Source organism: Spea bombifrons, chromosome 3 (genome assembly GCF_027358695.1).
Source record: "Spea bombifrons isolate aSpeBom1 chromosome 3, aSpeBom1.2.pri, whole genome shotgun sequence".
Taxonomy (NCBI): domain Eukaryota; kingdom Metazoa; phylum Chordata; class Amphibia; order Anura; family Pelobatidae; genus Spea; species Spea bombifrons.
This window is the reverse complement of record NC_071089.1, coordinates 50648303-50671868: the sequence shown is the minus strand read 5'-3', so window position 1 is coordinate 50671868 and position 23566 is coordinate 50648303. Positions and strand designations below refer to the sequence as shown.

The 23566-nt window shown below is 37.7% G+C and overlaps 1 protein-coding gene across 4 annotated transcripts in view; it reads left to right on the top strand.

The window, feature by feature from the left end:
- SASH1 (SAM and SH3 domain containing 1) overlaps positions 1–23566 on the top strand; it is a 421695-nt gene that overhangs the window by 129787 nt on the left and 268342 nt on the right. The gene's annotated exons all lie outside the window — the stretch shown is intronic.

The following is a 23566-nucleotide window of genomic DNA, read 5'->3' as shown; positions in this document are numbered from 1 at the left end:
GACCAAAGAACATGCTTGAACTGTATGTGGTAGAAACATAGCCATTATTTGTGCTGGCTTTTTGGTAATGTATTACATTTACACACATTGATAATATATGGAAGTAACTTCATACACATTAGAACATGACAGAACAAACAAAAATTAACTATTGTTCATGAATAAAAAAAAAACAAAAAAAACTATTGTTCATGAATTACACAATACATTTGGACATATGTTTCAGTGTGTTCCAACATTTACACATTTACACTGCATATCCAATTTCAGATTATCCAAACTACCTGCAATACAGGGCCATATAATTCTGTTAATACGTGTACAGTACACAATTTGGGACCCTCAGGGCTGTCGTTAACGCAGTACAAAAGGGGCAGCTGCCCAGGGCCAATCATTCCTCAGGACCCATAGCAGCTAGTACATGAGCCCGCAACAACCACAGTCACAGAGTTTGTGAATGCAACCGTGCCAAACACTCTACGACCACTTCAACGCAGGGCTGCAAGTAACCTCTCTTGTACTGCCCAAGGGAAGCAGGAACGCAGGGGGGCCATGAGGCGCCATGTTACGTTATGTGACACTGCTATGTGCAGGTTCTACTGGACAGTAAAAAAAAAGTGGCTCGCACAGTGTCTGAGAGTGCTGTCATTGTGGCAAGTACATTTGTTTTTTGTGGGTTTTTTTGGTGCTGGAGTGGAGGGCCTGGCGACCCCGGATAGATTGCCTGCATATTCATGGTCCGCATTTGTTATGTCAGCAATGATCATTCCCAGGTACCACTGACTTGTATTTAGTATTACAACCACTTATTACAACCACATATTAAATCTGATGGTAATTCAACACGGTGTTAACACTGAATATACATTGAAATTGCAGAATGCATGTCCCGAAACAGAAAAAATACACATTATAAATGTAGAGTCTGTTCTTATCTGCTTAGAAAATGTAAAACATTAATATCTAAAGGAATAAGGACACGATAGGAACACAATCAATACCGTGGTTTACAAAATGAAAGTACATAGATCTTCTATAGCTTATAGCTTGAATTCATTAAAGGTATTCAGTATACATCAAGCTGGATATTCTGCTTCACTGCTATTTAGTTGATTTGACCTTACCCATCTGTACAAGACATATTGTTCCCCCATCTTGGCTGCTGTGGGGGTGTAATGGTAAGATAGAATGGGTCAGATAATGAAAGTCCCTGGTACATTAACTTTCAATTTCATGAATGTCTAAATACTGCAGGAAAGATGATGAATAACAACCATTTCAATGTAGCGCATATTTTTATATTCATAGGCAGTGTGTGTGTGTGTATTACCTATTTTACGTGCAAACATAACAAATTTCATTTTGACATTGATATTTTTATTCACATTTGAAAAACATTTATAAAGAATAGGTTATATCTAGTTACCTATTTTAAAATACTTTGGCTTATATGATACACACATATGTCATTTTACACAAAGTGCTGCATTCAGAGAGAAAAACCTAAGGTTAGAATTCACAAAAGGCAGAGAGAGCAGTTAGCAAAAGAGGAAGAGCCTAACAGTTTTTCCTATATCTGTTCATTTCTGACTCACAGTATTTATCTAGTTATATGCCTATCATGGAAACTTAAGTGTCTGCTGTACAAAAGTAACTGACATGTAATATGATCAATATATGGACTGACTGTCCTCGTTTGTATTTTTCTGTACAATGCAATGTTGTGGATTATACTAGTTAAACATTGATGGAGAAAAAACAGTATTCAGGTTTATTTTCTAGGAGAGGTTTAAATTATTATATTATATTCTATGCATGTGCTAAGGTCTCACATTTTAAAACTGGAAAACAGCCTATTATTACATCTTAAGTCACATCTTTCAAGTTCAAGTTTACGGAATGCCACTCATCGGTTATTGAGAACAGAATGACCTTCCTGCCCTGCACAATACGTTTTCCAGGCAAGAATTCATGTTCTGATATATATTAAATTCTGATAAGGTGTCTAGGGATATTGGAAAATAGGGATTTAAAAGACTTGCCTAGGGATATAATAAAACTGACACATGGGTCTGGATTAATGTCTCCTGTTCATAAATGGTGACAGTGTCTTGAAACAATTTTGGCAGCCTTAGCAATCACAGCACTGCAAAAAAATGAGGATCTGATATATAATAACCATGTATTAATTATGAGACACGAATGTATAATTTTCAGAAATGACTTGAATAGAATTTGATCTACCTAGTAATGCAGTTGCAAGCGTTTTATTTGCATTTTGCTAGTAAATCAAGAAGCAAATCAAATAAAATGGAAGCCAAGATTCATATTGTACTAGCGGGAGAAGAAAGACAATAAATTGTAGATGCTTAAGCCGGCAATTCCATCCCAATGGTATATTTATGGAAGCAAAGAAATAAAGCTTGTTCACTATGTGTTAACAGCTCATTAACAAACACATTTCCTAATTAGTGGGCAATAACAATATCTGAAGACACTTATTTTCAAAAAGATATTGCATAATAAAGTTAGTTGGCAACTTGGTAAAAGGTTTTTTTATTTAGATTTTCCAGGTATAGGTGTGACAAATGTAGCAGGACAATGAACTCACCAACAGTTGACCTGGTCCTTTCATGCACATTTGCTCATGTACTATTGTGAGTGCATTTTATCCCTAATTAATATCTATCAATTTCATGGTAAATATGAATAGCGTTGGAGGTATCCACCACCTCTTGCCAGCATTTCCTTCTGTATAAAGGGACGCTTTGGTTCAATTAACAAATGTATTCTCAATTTAGTGAATGAGAAACAATTCATATACCCTTTATGGTAAAGTTCGCTTTAATTATGTAGATCTTCTTGTGTTATGCATTCTACTCATTAACTAACATTTGAGGAATTATCCCACATTCCACATAAAAATATATATGTATAATTTAGTTGTCTTTATCATCCCTAAATGTTTACTCTGATATTTAATTGCTAAACAATCCAGAAGGCAGACCGAATCCAATCCTCATCTCAGTTTTATTACTATGCAGTTGCAGCTCTACATAGTTTTAATTAAAGCCAGGGACAGTAATTAAATTCTTTATTAGCTTCCTTAAGAGAGAAGCAAGCCTCAAGGGATACATCCATTCACACAGGTCACTACTCAAATTAGAGGGGGCAAATAGCTAAGTTTATGCTAAAGTCTATATAATCAAAAATATGCTACTCAAAATACACCCCACATCAGGCATAATAAAAACATATATAAGAAATAGTACACATAATTGCTGTAAATAGGAGTATTATTTCATTTTTATTGAGATATACTTTTAAAACAGCTGACTTGAAACATAAAAAGACTGGGGAAAGAATATAATTGTGAATGTAACATTCACAAATGCATAGTCGCCAATTTAAAAACATAACTTAATTATTGTATGTGCAATAATAGACTATAGAATACTCAGCTAGAAGGAGATCTCAATTTCTTGGTAGAGACAGTAGAATACCTAAAGGGGATGTGGTTCACCTGGGTGCCAATCGTTAGGAGGGGGGCCCGGTGGGCCGGCTGAGCAGATGTCTATGCCACTTAAGGCCTGCATCTTACTCCTGGGGAGCTTGCACATTGTGCGAGGGAACTCTCTTTTCCCACCCAGGTTCCTGCTCCTCCTATGGGCCCGCGTTAGGCGGCTGTCGGGCTGCATAGATGTCTGCGCGGTCCCAGTGATGCTTGGTCAGTCCCCGGACCAGTGAAAACTAAATGACAGGTAAGTTGGTGTGGCAGAGTAAATGGAAGAATGAATGAGTGAGTGAATGAAAGAATGAGTAAGTGTTTGGGGGCAGAAATGGGTCAGACAGGCTGTTGAGGCGGCAGTGGTGTCACAGGCAGACTGCTTCAGGGGCAGAGTTGACACAGGCAGGTTGCATCAGGGGCAGAGTTGGCACAGGCAGGCTACTTCTGTACCACCATCAATGTCTGACTCTGTATATAGTGATGGGAGTTATGCTGTACCGTATCTGTTCAGTAAATGTTATTTATTTAAACTTGTTTTTTATACTTATTATTCATTAATATGGAGGATTTACCTATACCATTATTTGTTAATCATTTGTTTTAACAGTCCTAGAGAAGATAGAGTCTTAAGAAGCTTCTAATACTTTTTAGTGGAACAGCGTTCATGTAAGAGTAAAAGTCACATAAGCTTTCAAGATCTCTGAGGGTCCTATTTTTCAGATGGCAGAGTGGTGATGGCTTACAAACGTGAGGCCTGAATACTGTTGGGAATGGATAGATTAGTATAAGGTAGTTGTCACGAACTGAGGACACAGATAGATAAGGAGCCCAGGTGCAGGGGATACGAGGGGCTCTGTCTGTACCCCACGATGCATGATGGCCTGGGGGTTGTTACAGACAGGCGCAGGAATAAACCACAGACAACAGAACATCAGGATCAAGAGTTGTATTGAATGCGATGGTACAACAATATATATGCAATGGAGGTTACTTGGCAGGAAGCCCACTTGCGGGGCACACGGCAGATAAGCCCTCTTGCGGGGCACACGGCAGATAAGCCCTCTTGCGGGGCACACGGCAGATAAGCCCTCTTGCGGGGCACACGGCAGATAAGCCCACTTGCGGGGCACACGGCAGATAAGCCCACTTGCGGGGCACACGGCAGATAAGCCCACTTGCGGGGCACACGGCAGATAAGCCCACTTGCGGGGCACACGGCAGATAAGCCCACTTGCGGGGCACACGGCAGATAAGCCCACTTGCGGGGCACACGGCAGATAAGCCCACTTGCGGGGCACACGGCAGATAAGCCCACTTGCGGGGCACACGGCAGATAAGCCCACTTGCGGGGCACACACGGCAGATAAGCCCACTTGCGGGGCACACACGGCAGATAAGCCCACTTGCGGGGCACACACGGCAGATAAGCCCACTTGCGGGGCACACACGGCACGACTAGAAGCCCTCTTGCGGGGCACACACGGCAGGAAGCCCTCTTGCAGGGCACACGGCACGACTAGAAGCCCTCTTGCGGGGCACACGGCACGACTAGAAGCCCTCTTCCGGGGCACACGGCACGGCTAGAAGCCCTCTTCCAGGGCACACGGCAGGTTGCCCACTTGCAGGGCACACGGCAGGTTGCCCACGTGCAGGGCACTCAACCAGGGTATTCCGCTAGTGGGCACTCCTCTTGGGAGTCCACTAGTGGGGCGCTGGCCGCAACTCAGGAACACGGCAGATTGCCCACTTGCAGGGCACACGGCAGGTTGCCCACTTGCAGGGTACTCAGCTTTGGAGTCCACTTAGTGGGGCGCTGGCCGCAACTCAGGAACACGGCAGGTTTCTGGAACAAGGCAGGTACTGGAACAAGGCAGGTACTGGAACACGGCAAGGTACTGGAACACGGCAAGGTACTGGAACACGGCAAGGTACTGGAACACGGCAAGGTACTGGAACACGGCAAGGTACTGGAACACGGCAAGGTACTGGAACACGGCAAGGTACTGGAACAAATCAGGAACCAAACAGGTAGTCCTCAAACATTAATGTCAAGGCCCAGACTGCAGGGCTGGGCAGGTTTATAAAGGCTGACTTGATCAGGTAAGCCACTGCAGCTGGACCTGATAATTAGTCTGAGAGGTTCTGAATGGTAAGGGCGGCCACTAGTGGCTGGAAACGTGAAAATGAATAACAAAGTTTGAACAAGTCCAGCTAGCGCATGGTGAAGCGTGACAGTAGTTGACGAGCCCCCATAGTTAGACAGATCAAGACAAACTATTACTGTGCATAAACTTATTGACATATAGTACTGGTAATAAAGGAGTAAAATAACGGCTATTGACAATACAATATTAGAGCTGCTCATAGACTGTAATAAATCCACTATCTTGATTAAAGCCTTTGTTTGTGATAAAACAGTCGATAAATGTTTGTGTTTTCACATGGAACCAAATGCAAAAAAACAGCCCAAAAAGTGATTGCGTAAGGTATACTACTGACAGTACCATATTGTTTGTTAAACAAGGCTTTCTTACATGTTTCGCTAGTAAGATATTGTTCCGGTACACTTCCGTTTTTTATTACCACCAACTAATCAATTTGCTACTAAGTAATTTTAGTCGTGGCAACTAAGCAGGTATATCAATATATCTATTAACCGTATTCTGACATATAATGTGGGTAAATATACTACAGTTTGTAAAATGGGATCTTAATCCATGTTAATTAACTGCTGTCCCCAGTCTGTCTATGACTGAACACAGCTAGGTAAATTAATAGTCATCTGATAAACTATTTAACTTGGATTCTTCTCTAGGGATACTTTTACAAGCTGTTTAGGTAGCAGCTCGTGAGGACATCCTGATTTAAAATCTTGCGTATTAATCACTTTCTAGCAAATACACAACAGATGCATAAAGTGGTGTCTCAAGAGATGGAAGATTACAGAAACGCTTCCATCAAACATCTTCAAAAGACAGATTACTACTGGTAATTAAATTAGCAAACCAACAGTTGCTGGAATTTTCGATCAAGAAGTGCCAAACTACATGGTGTCACTGTGCAATCTCTGACTTGATAAATACCCTAAAATGCCTTGATCGATGGTATGCGGAGATCGCTTCATGGTAATATACAGAGACATTTTGTTAAGATATCCTTACTTATCTGACACCTACATCTGACATTTACATCTAGAATATGTATATAAGTGTAGGTTTGTAAGTACCCTGTCCTTTGATACAAGAGATAACCTTGTGTAATAGTGCCAGGCAGTATTAAGCAGTGGAAATAACTGAGGGCATTACCTTAAGTACGTCCTTGAGTTTTTATATTGTGGCCCTTGTTCAGCAAAGTTGGTTATACTGTTACATGCATGTAAAAATATACAAAATAAATATATTGAACAAACGCTAACTAGGCTTTGAACTTAGTTTGGTTTTAATCAATTAAACATAAAAATGCACTTTGGAATTGAACATAAAACATCTGGAAAGGTGTCCACTTTGTTCAATATTTTATGTATTTTCTGCACTTCTGGTGTCAACATTGAAAAAATCAAAGCATTATGAATCTCTAAGTTATTCATTTCCATACTTGAAATGCATACATGGTGGTTGGTGGGTTTTGATCACAAGAGAAAGATGTTAGAAGTATTCTCAATTTCATTATATATATATAATATAATATATATAATATAATATAATATATATATTTCATTATATATATATATAATATATACTATGTAATATTTGGTCACTGTATATAAACACTCGTATGAAAATGTATGCTAACATTTAGTAATAATATTTACTAGACTTGAGCAAATGGACCAAAAACTATTCAAATTTTTCATTTTGTTTATGGTCAATTTGTTTTCAGTCAACTAATTTACCGCCCTTTCGTTTCAGACAAAAAAATAGAGGGCATTTTACCTTTAGAAATGAAATTTGTTGAAATGAAATATGCGCTTTTTACTTCTGCTGAAAGAACAATTATTTATATCTATTCACTAGTCAACTTGTCACAAAATTATGGATTAACACGATTCGCAGGGGCGTAACTAGAAACCACAGGGCCCCGCCCCTCAACAGTTGGTATGTGCCATCATTTCCCCCAAACAAGGGGACACACTTACACAAATTACATACACACAATTAGACATCCATGCTTACACACAAACACAATTACACATCCATCCTCACACACAATTAGACATCCATGCTCACACACACAATTAGACAAACATACATTCCTGCCCCCCGCTTACCTCTCACGGCTCCTGGAGCTTCACGTGCGGTGAAACAGGGAGACTCTTCTGTCTCCCTGTCCCAGTTCAATATAATTTTGAAAGAGTCCTTTGGACCTGGAGCAGTGTGGCCCTGGTGGGAAGGGCCATTTCTAAATTATTTTGGATCGATACAAGGAGACACGAACAAGGTGCCTCAGGGGTGGTATGCGACCCCTGTAGCTACACCAGTGATGATTGGTATGACTGGAATTAAGTTACAAGCACTTGATTGAAACAATTTACATTATACCCTTCATGACAAGAGTATTTCACACTTAAGCTTTCTTAAGATTTTAAATATATATTTGTTTAACCGTATTTTCCAGTTTCCTATTTAGTGTGCCCAAGAAATACCGTATATAAAATGTTTTTAAGAACATGAAGGGCTTTTATTTTAAATCAAGTGGGCAGACATTGTTTTACATTTTTCTTATGCTTTATTTCACCGGTTAGGTACAGCTATAAAAACGTAATTTATGTTCAGCCACATCACCCTGATGCAGAAAAGCCATACAGGATATTGTACAGTATATAACGATACAGTCTAATAATCAATGGATTCAAGCAAATGGATAAATACAAAGTACTGTTGTCTGGGTGTGTCTCATTACATTATTGACAATAATGTATTTTTTTTATGTTTTTTTTATATATCTTTTTTTCCTTGTGTAGTAAGTTCCCTGACATCTCCTTGCCCTTGAAATACAGAAAACTGAGATGGAAGGAATGACCGCTTTAGTCAGTATTATGAGAAACACAACCTTAGTAATATGTCATTTCACACAAATCACCTTATCTATTACACTTGTCATGCTGGAAACTGGTCACATCAGAGCACTATTAGGACTGCGATATGTAACTTGACGTAGAAGGCTGAACACCATTGTAATATGTAATTTGTGATGGATAACCTGGATTATATGTAATACATGAAGATTATAACCTTTGACATTTCCTGTCTTCCAAAATACGTGTATTGTAATGTGAAATTTTCACAGAAGGTAAAAGTCATAACATTTGGAATGTCCATCCACGATTATTTCGTAAACAGTGAATAGTTCATATGGCTGTGAAAATAGGAATCTGTATTTAGGCTTGCTTCAGCCAATTCCCATGTCCTAAAACTGTATCTCTCATTAATTTATAGCAACTTGAACAGCTTCCGAATCCAAAGCAAATGTCTGCTGCAATGAAAGTAACTTTCTCTTAAGTGGAGGATGTGAACACAATAAGAAAAGAGACATGACTCCTGTCTAACTTTAAGCATTTTTTCTCCCTTCCTTTCCCTTTTTCCATCTGATGAGAACGACAATATTCCTGTTAGAGAGAAGACCTTGTGTAATCACAAAGGCATACAGGGACCTCTAAGTACGGGTAGATGCTTGAAACACATTGGTTGTCATACCATCTCTGGCTCAGCTCACCTTTCTGATTTAGATGATAACCTACCTCTGTATGATTTTCTAGCAAAGTATATTTCTGCCTTTTTACTAGCATACCTACCTGGCAGTTGTTTATTGCTCGTTGCTGCTGAATTTTGTCATTTTATCAGTATATACAGAACACTGTAAGTCATTTGTGAATCAAGTTCACCCCCTTCTTTTTACCTGTCAAGTTGCATAACTTCTGCTGCTTTTCAATCTATTTTCTTCATTTTCTTAAGTTTACAGAACTCTAAACTTTTGTGTTCTGTCAGTTTCAGGTAAATTAGGTTTATCCTTCTCACTCCAGAAAGCAATCTCCCTTTTATTAGAAATGTCATGTTCATTTAGGAAAGTCTGTTACAGTTTTGACTTTGTCAGTGAATTTTTTGTACTATTTTGATTCCTGACATGATGCAAGTAAATTACTTTATTTGCAGCTGTTTCTTTGTCTAATTATGTTTTATTTTTTCTTCATTATTTAGAGTGCAGTCACCGGTGACAAATAACTAATTGTTCATCCTCAACTGCTATTGTTAAATATCAAGCACATTCAAAATATAACGTAGCAATTTCAATTACCATATTTCCCCAAGTATAAGACGCTCCCATGTATATAATTTTGGGGCCCGAAATTTAAAAAAAAATATATTACATAAATTTATTGTACTGACTGCCTGGGCATGATATGAGTGTGATTGATGTTAGCTTCTAGCAATTGTTAGCAATCACACTCCTATCATGCTCAGGCAGCCAGTACATGCACATCACTTTCAGCCTCCCTGTGCCCCCTACACATGCATCCATGCTATCACAAACACATATATATTCATTCATTTACTCCCCCACCCTTGCCTTCTGGTGCCCCTCGCAGACTTCCATGGGGGCTGCTGTTTCCCTCTGCGTTGCTCGAACAGGCACAGGAACGAAGCGGAGTCAAGTGATGCGATGTACATTCATGTGACTCCACTGGGTTCCTGCGTCGCATCGACGGAACAAGAGATGCTGCTGAGCAACACAGAGGTAAGCAGCAGGTCCCCTTTTCGGTAAAAAATAAATAAATATATATACCACCACTCTATAAGACGCACCCAGTTTTTAGACCCTAAATGTTTCTTAAAAAGGTGCATCTTATACATGGGGAAATATGGTAGGTAAACATTTAATAAAGGATATTTGTTGTATATGCCATGGTATTAGAGAAAATCCTTACAGTCAATGCCATAAGACATTTTTGCCTCACCAAATCCTGCTTTTTTATGTGTGTCTATATGTGTCTTAGTAATTTTACATAATAAGTAGTTACCTACTTACCACCTTTTACTGCTACGATTGAGAACCTTTTTTCTAAACTTGTACATGTCAAATAATAATGGATTTACATATTTTTTAGTTTTGTTCCGTCTGCATCTTTGTGCCAATCAATAAATACACTTCTCTATATTATATGGCAATCACTCAGTCATATTATAACCATTTTCCCAGGTCAGAAAATGACATGCCGTTTACTATAATATTAATTGTTCATACTGACAGTAACAATACAAGAAAGGACTTGGGCGTAATTATTTCTAATGATTTAAAGTTAACCATGCAATGTTAAAAAGCAGCAGCAATTGCCAGCAGGATGCTAAATGATATAGTAAGTTACCTTAGATGCAGAGAGACACAGTCATGCCACTAGTCAGAGTAGTATGTATAGGACTTGGGTGGGATGTGGTTACCAGAGATAATTCTTATAGTTGAATATTTACACTGCAATAGGAAAATGTGGGATAAAAAACCCCTGAAAACTTATATGTTGGGCCAGAACCATAAACTGAGATAAATATATTTTCTCATTGTTTTCGTGGAACAATAGCAAGGGCATAGCTAGAAACCACATGAGCCTGGTACGAAAATTGCCCAACTACACCAAGAAACATGTCCCATACTGCCACCTTGGCCCCCAAACAGCGTGTGAGTACCTAATTTGCCCCCAAATTGGTTGTGAGTGTCACCTTTGCCCCAGTCAGCTTATCAGAGCCACTTAACAGCCTACCTGTGCTATCTTTGCCCCAGCTTGTCAGTGCCCCCAAACAGCTTATGTGTGCCATCTTTGTATTTGTATATTTGTGCTTTAATGCAGTAAAATATTTTTATCTCTTCGACCAATTACATACCAGGTACACAGGGCCGGCCCTACAATGGAGCCGAGTGGGGCAACCGCTCCAGGCGGCACTTTTGAAGGGGCGCCACTTTGCTGCCCCAAACCCTTTTTTTTTTTTTTTTTTTTTTTAAGCAAAAGAGAGAAAAAGGGCCGCCAAGTGGTTTTCGCTTACCAAGCTGTCAGTACCCGCTCGGCGCCCCTCTCTCTCTCCTCTGCGGCGAGTAACCCTGTTCGGTCTCGGTACCGGCTTGTAATGCTGAGTGGCAGCAGATTACCTCATTTCCGGCGCTCAGCATTACAAGCTGGCACCGAGACCGAACAGGGAGACTCGCCGCAGGACTGCTGAAAGGTAAGTACAGGGGGGGGGTAAGGGTAGATAATGGGGGGGGGGCGGCAGGGACGGAGGGAGAGGAAGGGTAGATAAGGGGGGGGGTTTAAAATTCACCCCAGGCGGCATTTTGTCTTGGGCCGGCCCTGCAGGTACATCATCAGTAAAAATTGGTAACACATCGCCACAATCACAGTGATTGTGGAGTCAGCCGTTCCATGACCACAGTTGTCAGTCTATAGCAGATATCCTGGATACAGTCAGATGACAAAGGCAGTGCTTTTAAGAAGACAGCAAAAACAGAAAGGCACAAGAAAAAATCCAATGGCGTTATATAATATGAAGAAATAAAATGTAAAATAAAGCCATATGACTGCACAAAGAATCCTTAGTGTGTCTGCCAGTTCTGTCATGTAGATTCTAAATTAATTTAGATACCATCTTGTATTTACAAATACATTGTATAAAAATTGGAGAAAGATAATATATGCATATAATGTTGTTTTTTTTTTACTCACATGACTGCATATTCGTATAACTACATAGAAAGGTTGTACTTTTACTTATTTTGGTCCTTTTATAATTTATGCCAGTAATATAAATGCAGGATTTTATTGGTTTGTCATTTCAATAGCTAAATAATTCACCTTATCAGTCATAAATATAGTAGAAACATCCTACTTGCTAGCCACCGATCCTATGTGTACCAAGCTCTCAAGGGATAAAGAAGGACATGCACATGCATTGCATTTGCTAATTCCTCTTATCACAAAGCTGAGCATTATTTTAAATGACCTTTCCTTCTTCGTCTGGTAGAGTTTGCCTTACATCAGACATTCAATTGAATCCTTTGTGCGCCATCTGAAAAGCAGGTTGTTTGGGAGAGAATAATCTCTTCTCTTTGTTTGCTCAGTGTACCACATTCAACATACGACTTTCTCCATTATGCATGGGAAGTTGGTGAAAGCTACGGATTCCTCCCTTGTTCCTCAGCAAAATAAAATAATAAAAAAAATCCTATTTTTTTGTATCGTAATTGTAGTCATATTGTAGGAAGCATAAATGCAGCATACATGAAAAGAAGCTCACCTTTACACCACAAGTAGATGGACTGACACTTTAAAAAAAAAATAGAAGACAAAAAATTCATTTTCTAGAGCATCGCTGTGAGACATTTAACGTCTTTGGAGTCCTGGCAGCTTCTTTATATTTTTATGCCTTAATGATGAAATAAAAGCAACTTTCATTTATGTAGGGGGCTACAGTGTCAGCCTTACAGAAATCTTTTCCCTCTAGTAGGCTTCAGTTGCATCATTCAATGCCTTTGACTGCATGAAAAGATTGTTCTCTTTTCTGCTTTCATGAGACCATTTTAGAACTTCTAAAGAACAAAACATGTGGCTGTTAAAACATCTTAAAAACAATTAAGCATATTATTTATTCCTAAAAAAGCAGTAAATCCTGAAGGAATATAACTTATATGCCTCTCTGCTATTAAATATTGAAATTTTGATGATGGGAAAACAAAACATTTAGAGTTTTGATTTTGGACAAGACAATTAAAATTTAAAGCTGGTTTATAGCTGAGCAGGAGATTCCAATAAGTAAATATACACATACATATCAAAAAGTATTCAGCCAATGCACAGCGGCAGGGGGACAAAAACTGTGTAGGGTGTGCTGGCTAGTCTTCTGCCCCTGGACCTACAGCCCTAGTATACACCAGTGATCTGATCATGGCACCCCAGGCCAGAATATTGTCTTGTACTCTCCCCCATTCTTTTACAGAGAAAATAGTGCTTGAAATTTAGCCATAGGAAACAAGGCCATAATGCAAAAATATCATTCTCGGTGAGTCACAGATTGTGTTCCCTTCTGACAAACATCTAAGCTGATAACACATGTTTATTTCACAAAAAAATTGTTTAATATGTACTATGAAGCCTCAAAGCACTGCAAATTACAAAATCAGTGTCTACAAACCAAGAGCTGCTTCTGGCCAGATTCTGAGAGGAAAGTGTCTCAATCAACTAGTTCTGAAAATGTAATTTAAGAGAGGACCGGTGAATTCTTCATGCATTTTCCACACCATGTAAAAGGCTGATTACATTTTTTGGCAGCCAATTTGTATGGACTAAAATTTGCACAAATTATTTTTTCATTTGGAAAAAACAGTCAGATATCCGTGGTTTTAATAGCACTTGTAATAGAAATGATCAAACTTTTTATTTTTCTATTAATTGAGACACTCCCTATTTATTATAACTGTTAATCTTGTCTAATTCAGACAAAATCATAGTTTTTGTTTTATTCATTTTGATGTTTTGAAATTTACATGAATATGTATATGTATGTTTATGTACAGTATATACGTATATATGGTATGGTGTGTCCTGATGAAGGCTCCGTGTAGGAGACCGAAATGTCGATATGACCTAAACTAATGAACATTTAGCTGCAGGTGACCTGGGCCCTTCTCTCCGGCATCCGTGCCATCTGCTGCCGGCACTTCCGCCAAGGCTTCTATGGTGGAGCACCGGCGTGACATAACCTTCTGGTGCTCTATCATAGAATCCCCGGCGGAAGTGGCGGTAGCAGAGGTTGTCTACGTGTATCTCGCAGACGTTCACCGGCCGGCCCCGCTAGACACCAGGGAGTTTGCTGGGGATGCATTGGTAACTCGGGGGTGGGTGGTGGATCTTCTAGGACGCAGAGTGGCATATCAGGGGGCAGGGTGGCACCTCTAGGGGCATAAAGCATATCTGGGGAGCAGGTGGGCTTTTCTAGGGGGCATAAAGCATGTCTGGGAGGTCAGAGTGGCATATGTATGGGGCATAAAGCATATCAGGGGTTATAAAGCATATGAAAGGATGAAAGTGTAGTGGGTTATGAATGGGTAGAGTTAACATTTAGCCGCAAACAAATTGCCTTCCATGAGACTACTAAAATGAGTCTTTTTTGCTTTGGCATGATCTATTAACATCTTAACATTGTGTGTGCAACAGAGTGTTAAGATGTTAATAGATGATGCCTAGGCAAAAAATAGTAGTAATACTCTGTCTAGTTTTTAAAGCTTTTTAACTAATAAAGTGTTCTACTGTATGGAGAAATGCCGTATTGTTGTTTTCACCTGTTTTTATGCTAATATTGCTTCTTCAGTGTCAATATTAGGACAGCTGGATTGTTAAACCTGAAATCGGCAGACATAAACAAATGTGACAGATATATTTGCTGTTTGGATTTAATTAACCTATAAAACTGAATGTTCAAGGACCAGATGTGAAGAATTCTTGTCAGTTGCTAGCTCCTCAGAATACTCATACACGAACCTTATAACCCATCTTTTGTTCAGATATAAAAAGGGCAAGCATTCAAGAAATGCTGTCCACAACTACAAATGTAATATACCCTGAACATACTAAAGTGATACTGTAAGTTATACTTACCTGAAGTGAGGGACCGCTGGTGATACAAGCATTAAATAAGTGTTGTCCTCTTGCCCACAAGTCTTTCTGCTTTTTAACTCTACATGTATGCTGTTGGTACCTAACAGTACAGAAATTAAGTAACATAGTTATTCAAGTACGATAAAATAAACATTTCCTAACAATGTGGCTAGCACAAAGTACAGGTAGAAATTTGTCTTTACATCGTGGTGAACACATTCTCAGTCACATTCAGGATTATAGTACAGTGCCCCATATATGAAATGACAACTAATATTACAGTATTATATAACAAGCTTATGTGCATGTCATTGTGCACTTTTTGTCTCTCTCCTTTTCTTTCCCATTCTATTTTTCCTCTTTCATCCGGTCCCCTCTTTCTTCTCTTGCCTCTACCCCCATCTGTCATTCTTCTCGCTCCTTTCTCTCTTGTACATTGTTCTCTAGTTTTAATCCCCCACACTTGACTATCTAGCAGCCCTTCAGCCAATCCTATACAATACTATCTAGAAGCCCCCATGGACAGCCTCTGAGCTTCTCCTCTACTTTTAATCACTGGAAGTTGTTTATTAATCTACTCTCCTGAGCCATGCATTATGAATTCCGGTAATTTAATTATGGAGCCATACAGATACCGAATGACATGTTAAGAACTGCTTGCACCCCAGTGCAGCACAAGACCCACGCCTATCTAATTTGCATTGTGTAAAAAAGTAACACATTTCTGTATGATCTATTTTTACTTTTGGGCCACTGACCCTTTACCTAAAGAACTATTATAATTGTGTATTATAAACTGTGTCCAATTACATGTAAATGGGCAAATCAAAATGAAATTACTTACCAAGGTGCTAGTATTGATTTTGGTTTGGTATTTAATCTTTATGTGCACACACATTTAGGGTCTTTAGGTATATTTCAGTCTATTAACTGGAGATGTTGCGTTGTTACACAATGTATGTGCATTGAGGGTTTATTCACTAAACCATGAGTTTAGCTGAAATGAAAACATTTAAATTTTAAACTAGGCACTCAAAAAGGCCAAACATGCACCCACAGTAAATTATATATATGTGAGATTTAAGTGCAATTTCTTTAAATGTTTAGTAGTGCATTATACATAGTCAAACTTGATTGGCGAAAACGCTTGAGTTAAACTTGCATATTGCATAGTGAGATTTTAAGGGAAATTTCTTTAAGTAAATATGAACGGTCAGCACAGCCTATCTTGCATGAAAAAGCTTGTTGAGACCTTCTTAGCACATGTTTAGGTCAGTTTGAAGGAATGTTTAATCTTCCCTCACGGTTTCATGAATAAACATCTAAAAAGATAATATGAGATATTGTTCAAATGTTATGTGATGGTATGAAATAGGTAATTATAGACCTTTTTTTCCTGGAAATGACTCTGTACTGACTAGCATATTAAAAGATACTTAAAATATACACAAATTCTACGGTTCTATACTTTTTCATTATTATTTTTTCTAAAACAATGCAGGGTTCTAAAACTCTTTAGTTTAATAAGATTGTATTTTTGCTTAGTAGTATTTACAAGTTTGTGATACTGAAAACCCTATAAATACACAGCTCTAAAGTGCACACATCACCACCAAAATATGAATGCAAACCCCAAATGGTTAAAGAAAAACAAAGAGGATTCATCAGATGCAATAAATGAGGTAATTAAAGTACTAGTCTCTGGGCTGCAGTGATATTACAATGAAAGGACTCAAATATACAAAAAGAAAAAGACAGCGGTAAATTGTTTAATTATATACTCCGGCTTCCTGATCTCAGCTTTTATATGGCTTCCCTGGTCACCGGCTCCCAGTCTAACCACTACCTGTGTGCACCCCTAGAGTTTGTCCCTGATCTTGAAAGATCATCACAAAATGTCGCAAAGTCAACCTGAGGGGGAACTGGCTGGAGGGCGAAAAACTCTTCTGAGGCCCTCAGGATTTGTTCATGGGGACACAATGATCTACCCTGCCCCAGCGTCTCTTTTACTAAGCTGTGTCTGACACATATATTGTAGAAATCACCACAGTATAATACTGTATATGATATAAGGTATAATATATAAAACATGCAATAAATAACAAAAAATAAAATAAAAACACAAAGTCAAAAGAGACCAATACACTTATAAGAACAGATCCCTTTCTCTGGTGTTGTCCAACTGGCCAGGATAAACTGAAATAAATAAAGGATGCCTCACAAGATGCGTTTTTGTTTCCTTTGTCAGCTGTGGTAGCGTTATTTTATTATATAAATATATAAAAAAGAATTTAGAAGTGGTAATTATTTTACTTAATATGATACCTCCCAAACTCTCCATTTTCTGCAGGACAGTTGACAAGTTGTCAAGGTGACCAGCCCCATTGTACCGCTTTCGCCAGCAATATTGATATAATGTATTTTACTTCACAATATGCTTGAGACTTACATGTAATGATTGTGTAGAGAAAATGATTATACTTGGCAAAATGCATGACTGCGTCTTTGCTTCTTTTGTAAACAAGAATATGTAATCAAACTGTGAACATGTACACATATTTTTCAAATTCACTTAAACAAATGTTTCTTTTGTAACACCAGCAATAGGGAGAAAAAAATAACTGAGAATGTTTTGAAACACAAAATGCCTTGAGCGAGCCAATAACTTAAAGACAGGTTGCCAATGCTAAAACAAAATCGTTAGTCAAGCTAAAGCGTTAGTTTTAACTATTAGTCAATCTGTTTTCTTAAGGGTGAGTAGACGCTTGTCCCCAATGATCCTTGATGTGTTAATGTAATGGGAACAAGCATGACTGTATCATCCATTGCCAACTTCGTTGTAGCAAAAGCCACTACAAGACGGGTGGCCACTCCCCGAAAAGCTGTATCACCAGTCACAACACACCTGCCAGAATGCAAGAGAACACCCTTTATTGTGACTAAGCATGGTTTATATAGTCACTTTACCAAGGGAAGGTGAGTTGACATGCAACAAGAAATAGGAAAAGCTTAACACAATGGATTACACAGACGACAATCGCGCCAGACTAATCTCATCACACAGATGGCACATGTCCAACAGAAGTAATGAGATTACGGAATTAACACTTAAATATAGACTACACATTGAAACATTCTTAATACACATACAAATGGAAACAAGGTTGAAAACACAGAATTTTACTTGTGCAAGTCAATGTAAAATTACAGTCACAATATTTTCCTAAAATGTATCCAACAGCCCTTACAGTTACATATTTACTGAGGTTATCACAGCCTTGACCCACAAGTACCATTTCAATTATACCTAGTATGTCAGCCACTGCCTCATTTTATGCTGAAGGGGAGTGGGGGTGTCAGGACCAGAGAAGCAGCACTTCTCCCGGTGTCTCCAGTGAAACCCAGTGAGTTCCCAGGTATGTGTATGAGTGCAAGCTGCAGCCAAGGCCACTAAAAAGCCTACTCTCCATTTGTAACTTGGCCCTTATAGTGTTCTGCAAGAAAAAGTCCAATATGGCTAGTGTGAGGGGGGAAAGCTCGGCGAACCAAGCCCTGGGACTCGCCTATACTAGTCTTCGTTAATACAGGGCTCTAGCTGGCCTGCCCTCCTCTATCCACTACCATAACGTTTAGAGCATCTATAAGAATTGGTTGTTTTAATTGGTACTTGCTGCACAAAAAAGTACAGTGCAATACCCAAGAGAAATGCAGTCCAGAAACTTCTATCAATATGCAAAATGACTGGATTTAACCGAGTCAAAATTAAATCAGAAAACAAAAATCTTACTTTTGCTATTATTTTAACAGAAACAACAGATTTAGTTTACTGAACCAGCATTTCCTTGTATATTATGTTACTGTTCATGTAATGTAAAACTAACCTAAATCCAAAAAAATTCTATTCATAAAAATATGGCAAAACAGTAAGTAATATTAATTAATGACTATTCATGTGAACAGCTGCTAACTACCTACAGCAGCCTCTTTCATTGTGAATAGCCACTGGCATGCCATCCGTATACTTAAATAATTACTATTATTATGTATTATGCAAACTGTGAACGTTCAAAGCAATCTGAAAACAACATCAACGTGAGGGGAAACGGCATTCATATTTTATATTCTCCTCAGACAGCGCTTATTAGCTTTATTTAGAGGAAACTACTAGACTCAGGGGAACAGCAATTAAGCTGCCTACACCCTGTTCAACACACTTGTCAAGTTAGGTTGCTGAGTAAGCTGGGCTGTCACTTTAATATAAGTGATAGAGCACATAGCCACTAAATAACAACATATCTATTCTTTGAAACACCAAGCATGCTTCACATTTCCTTTGCATCCACAGTTCCGCTCGCTGTGGTCATACAGCATGACACATGCTCTGTTTAGGACATGCTTAAAGATAAAGTACCTTATTTATTGTGGAATCCAATACTTTTATATCATTATCAATATCATTTTTCTTATTCAGAAAAGATTCAGTTTTAATTTGAGGCATGGCCATAATCTGGGATGAATACTCGTTAACACTATGGTTACATGGATGGTTATTTGGTACCATACATGTTTTCCACACAGAGCACCGTCATTTAAGTGTCAATCTAATATGGCCATGTTTTACATTGTCTCGTGTGGTATTTATCTGCAGCACAGTTTCTATTATTGATTAACTATAATCATTAGTAAATGATTTAAGATGAAAGATGCTTGGATTTAGTGCTTACTATGACCTAGGTACACTCTTCGAATAATTATTCAGCTCCAGTGGTTTCACCTTGGAACATTTCTTATTATCTTATTTTCTTATACTGTTATAAAACAGGCAAATGTACTATCATGTCATGGATGGGTTCATGGTTCTGTGTTGGATACAGTAAGAATTGAGCAGGAGAGAAAATGATCTACAGAACATACTGTAGATTGAAAATGTTAGTAACATGTAGGGAAACACTGTGTCACAGCACTCACTCCAAATCGCAAGTGAGGAACAGAGAGGCAAAAAGCAGAGACGATGTTTATGGACATTGCCTCTTTCATTTTACAAATGCATTCACACGATCACTTTAACAATGATCTTGTGCAAAGAAATGCTGGCTGTGGGCTCATCGTGTCATAGAGCAGTCTACTACCCTTTCGGTAAAGTAATATTTCCTGATATTAGCTTTAAACCTTTGCCCCTCTAGCTTAAGACTATGTCCTCTTGTTCTGTTAGCATTTCTTTAAAATGAAATAAAAAAAAAATCTTCCTTTATTATGTTGAATCCATTACGTCTTTTTTCCAGGCTATATGTTAAGATGCTTTAACCTTTCCTGGTACGTTTATCTCCAGTACTGTACACAATACACCATTGAGGTCTCACCGGTCCTCTGTACAATGGGATAAGCACTTCCCTCTTTCTACTGCTAATGCTTCTCCCTATACAACTAAGCATTCTGCTAGCATTACCTGCTGCTCTACTGTATTGTCTGTATTGTATTACATAGTTACATAGGCTGAAAAAAGACATGCGTCCATCAAGTTCAGCCTTTCCTATATCAGTTCATTTGTTTGTTGATCCAAAAGAAGGCAAAAAAACCCAGTTTCGCTCTTTCCAATTTTGCACTAAAATTCTCCTTGGATCAATAAGCTGTTTCCCCATAATTAAAGATTATATCCCCGAATATTATGTATTAAATGCCATTTGCCACAGCTCTGACCATTTTTCCAGTTTACCCAAATCATTTGGCTTATCCCAGGAACATCAGCCATTTTGCAAGTCTTTGTGTCATCAACAAAAAAAGACATAGCATACCATCAAGACCTTCTGCAATATCACAAATACAAATAGTAAAGAGAATGGGTCCAAGTACAGATCTTTGAGGTACCCTACCGGATTGCAGTTTATTGATAAGTCTTCCATGAGGAACAGTGTCAAAAGCCTTACTGAAATCTAGATACATAATGTCTACTGCACCACCTTGATCAATGATTTTAGTCACCCAATCCAAAAAAAATCAATAATATTAGTCTGGCATGATCTTCCTGATGTAAACCCATGTTGTTTTGTGATTTTAGATGCTCAACAATCCTGTCCTTTTAAATAATTTCCATTAATTTCCCCACTACTGATGTAAACAGGTACAACATTTGCTAATTAACAATCTTCTGTTAACAATGATGGGTTAAATAAATCTGTTAACGGTTTTGCTGGTATACCACTACGTTATTTTAATAACTTTGGGTGTATCTCACCAGGCCTCATCGCCAGACAGCTAAAATAGAACCTCTTCCTCGATAAACTCAAATGTATCAAAAGACTCAATAGTCCTTTTCCTTAATGAGGTCCCTTTCCTTTAATTTCATTTGTGAAAACCGAAGCAAATTATTAATTGAGGCAGTCAGGTAGACATTTGTCCTTTTCTACATACCTTTCTTCTTTTGTTTTTAATCTAACTAATCCTTATTTTACTTTCATTTTCTCATTTATATATATATATATATATATATATATATATATATATATATATATATATATATATATATATATATATATATATATATATATATATAAAAATCCTTGCTTTTTTACTGACTAGACAATTCTCTCTTCTGCATGTGCTTTGGCAGCTCCTATAACTTGCTTTGCCTCTTTCTGCCTAATCTAATAGACCTGTCTATTTCCCTCACTTTGGATTTTTTGTATTTACTAATCTACGGAGTACCGCAGTGGTTTATTTATTTTTATTTTGCTCTTACTGATCAGCCTAGTACAATTTTCTGTTGCCTTCAATAAATCAACTTTTAATTTTTTCCTAGACTCCATTTAAATGTCCCCAGTCTGATAACGTCTCCTTTAAAGATATTCTCATTTTAGAAAAGTCAGTTTTTTAAAAAAATTTAAAACAGCAATAAAATGGTAGTGTATGTAGTGAAAATATATTGTAGAACTATAGTAGTATAATGCTTTTTAAACCTTACTTTCCATCCTTGTAAAAATAAACATAAATATTTGTAGCATTAATCAGAATACTAATAAAATCACCTTATTTTGTTAGAGATCAACACAATGAAGCGGTTAAATTTAAAAGAAAATGTGGTATTAAGTAAAAATGGTCTACTCATTACATGGCAACTAATAATTCCTAATTTACACTAAAGGAGACTAACAGCAAATACTGCTGATGACCATTAATCTCTAAACACACTCATTTCTTCAGGAAACCTGATTGCTTTGTTTTGGTTTGGTTTTAGCATTTTATTTTAGAAATTACTAGTCTGCCAAGGAAAATCAATAAAGTTGATTGCAAATTAATAGATTATTTAGTGTCGGGAAACATGCCAGAGAGAAATTCTCAAAAGAGCATGTTTGTTTTAGTGTAATAGTAAGAACCACCTGCTGTTTCATGTGACATTTTCAAATGTAAACACATTTCTGTTTCTTCTCCCAATAGAATTAGATCGTGAATGTAGTACATAACAGACCTATTAGCCCCCCGCTGTTAAATGGCAAAATAAGTACACCCCGTATAAGAAAAAAGTATCGTAAATACGCAAATAAATACACAATATTATTAATGGTAAAGTATTTTCAAGTATGTTTTTTTCCAATGTTATCTTTATGAGTAGTGATACTTTGATATTCCATGCATAGATATTGGTAGCAAAATCAAAAAGCAATCATTATTTAGGGGAGGGGAAAGATATAGATTTTCTCTACACATATATAAGATTCTTATTTTGATCTTTAATATTTACACACTGTATTAATAATTAGTAATCAATTAAGGTTTATGTAAACTGTAAATAAAAACCAACGATATTCCCAAATCTCTGTTGTACTGAAAAATTCATGTTCTATAAAATAAATGGTAGGTTTACAAATAAATTCATAAAATGAAAATACCGTATTTATTCACAATGTTTAGTCTTTTTTTTTTTGTTTCGCTTAAAGGTGCTGTTCTACATAGACATTTTTCCCCAACTTGTTGTTTCTAGGCAACTGTGGTATTTCAATAATCGTTTAAACAGTGTTTACGTGACAGGGAGCATTAAGGAGAAAAGCAAAATGACAGATAGGTTTCCTTTACTTCTCTCTACATGATGCAACACTTATCTGGGGGTATTTTAAGAGGTCCTCTAGATGAAACAGCACCTTTAAGGATGTGGTGCTCCTGAATTTGAAGGTCTCGCCATAATTTCAAATTTGTAATATCATTGTGAAATCCTCACGTTATCTTTTTGCAAACGGAATACATTTCATATGACTTTCTTAAGCTAATGGGTTGTATCATTTATTTTTTTGTAAACTACATTTCATTTAATGGTATGAACAGCCAGGTGGGATGATGGGACCAGTCCAACCAAAAATGAGATGAATGACCATAACAATGTGTGCTGTCCCACAACTCCTTTTGTGATTTATAAATGTGAAAAAAATATAATTAAC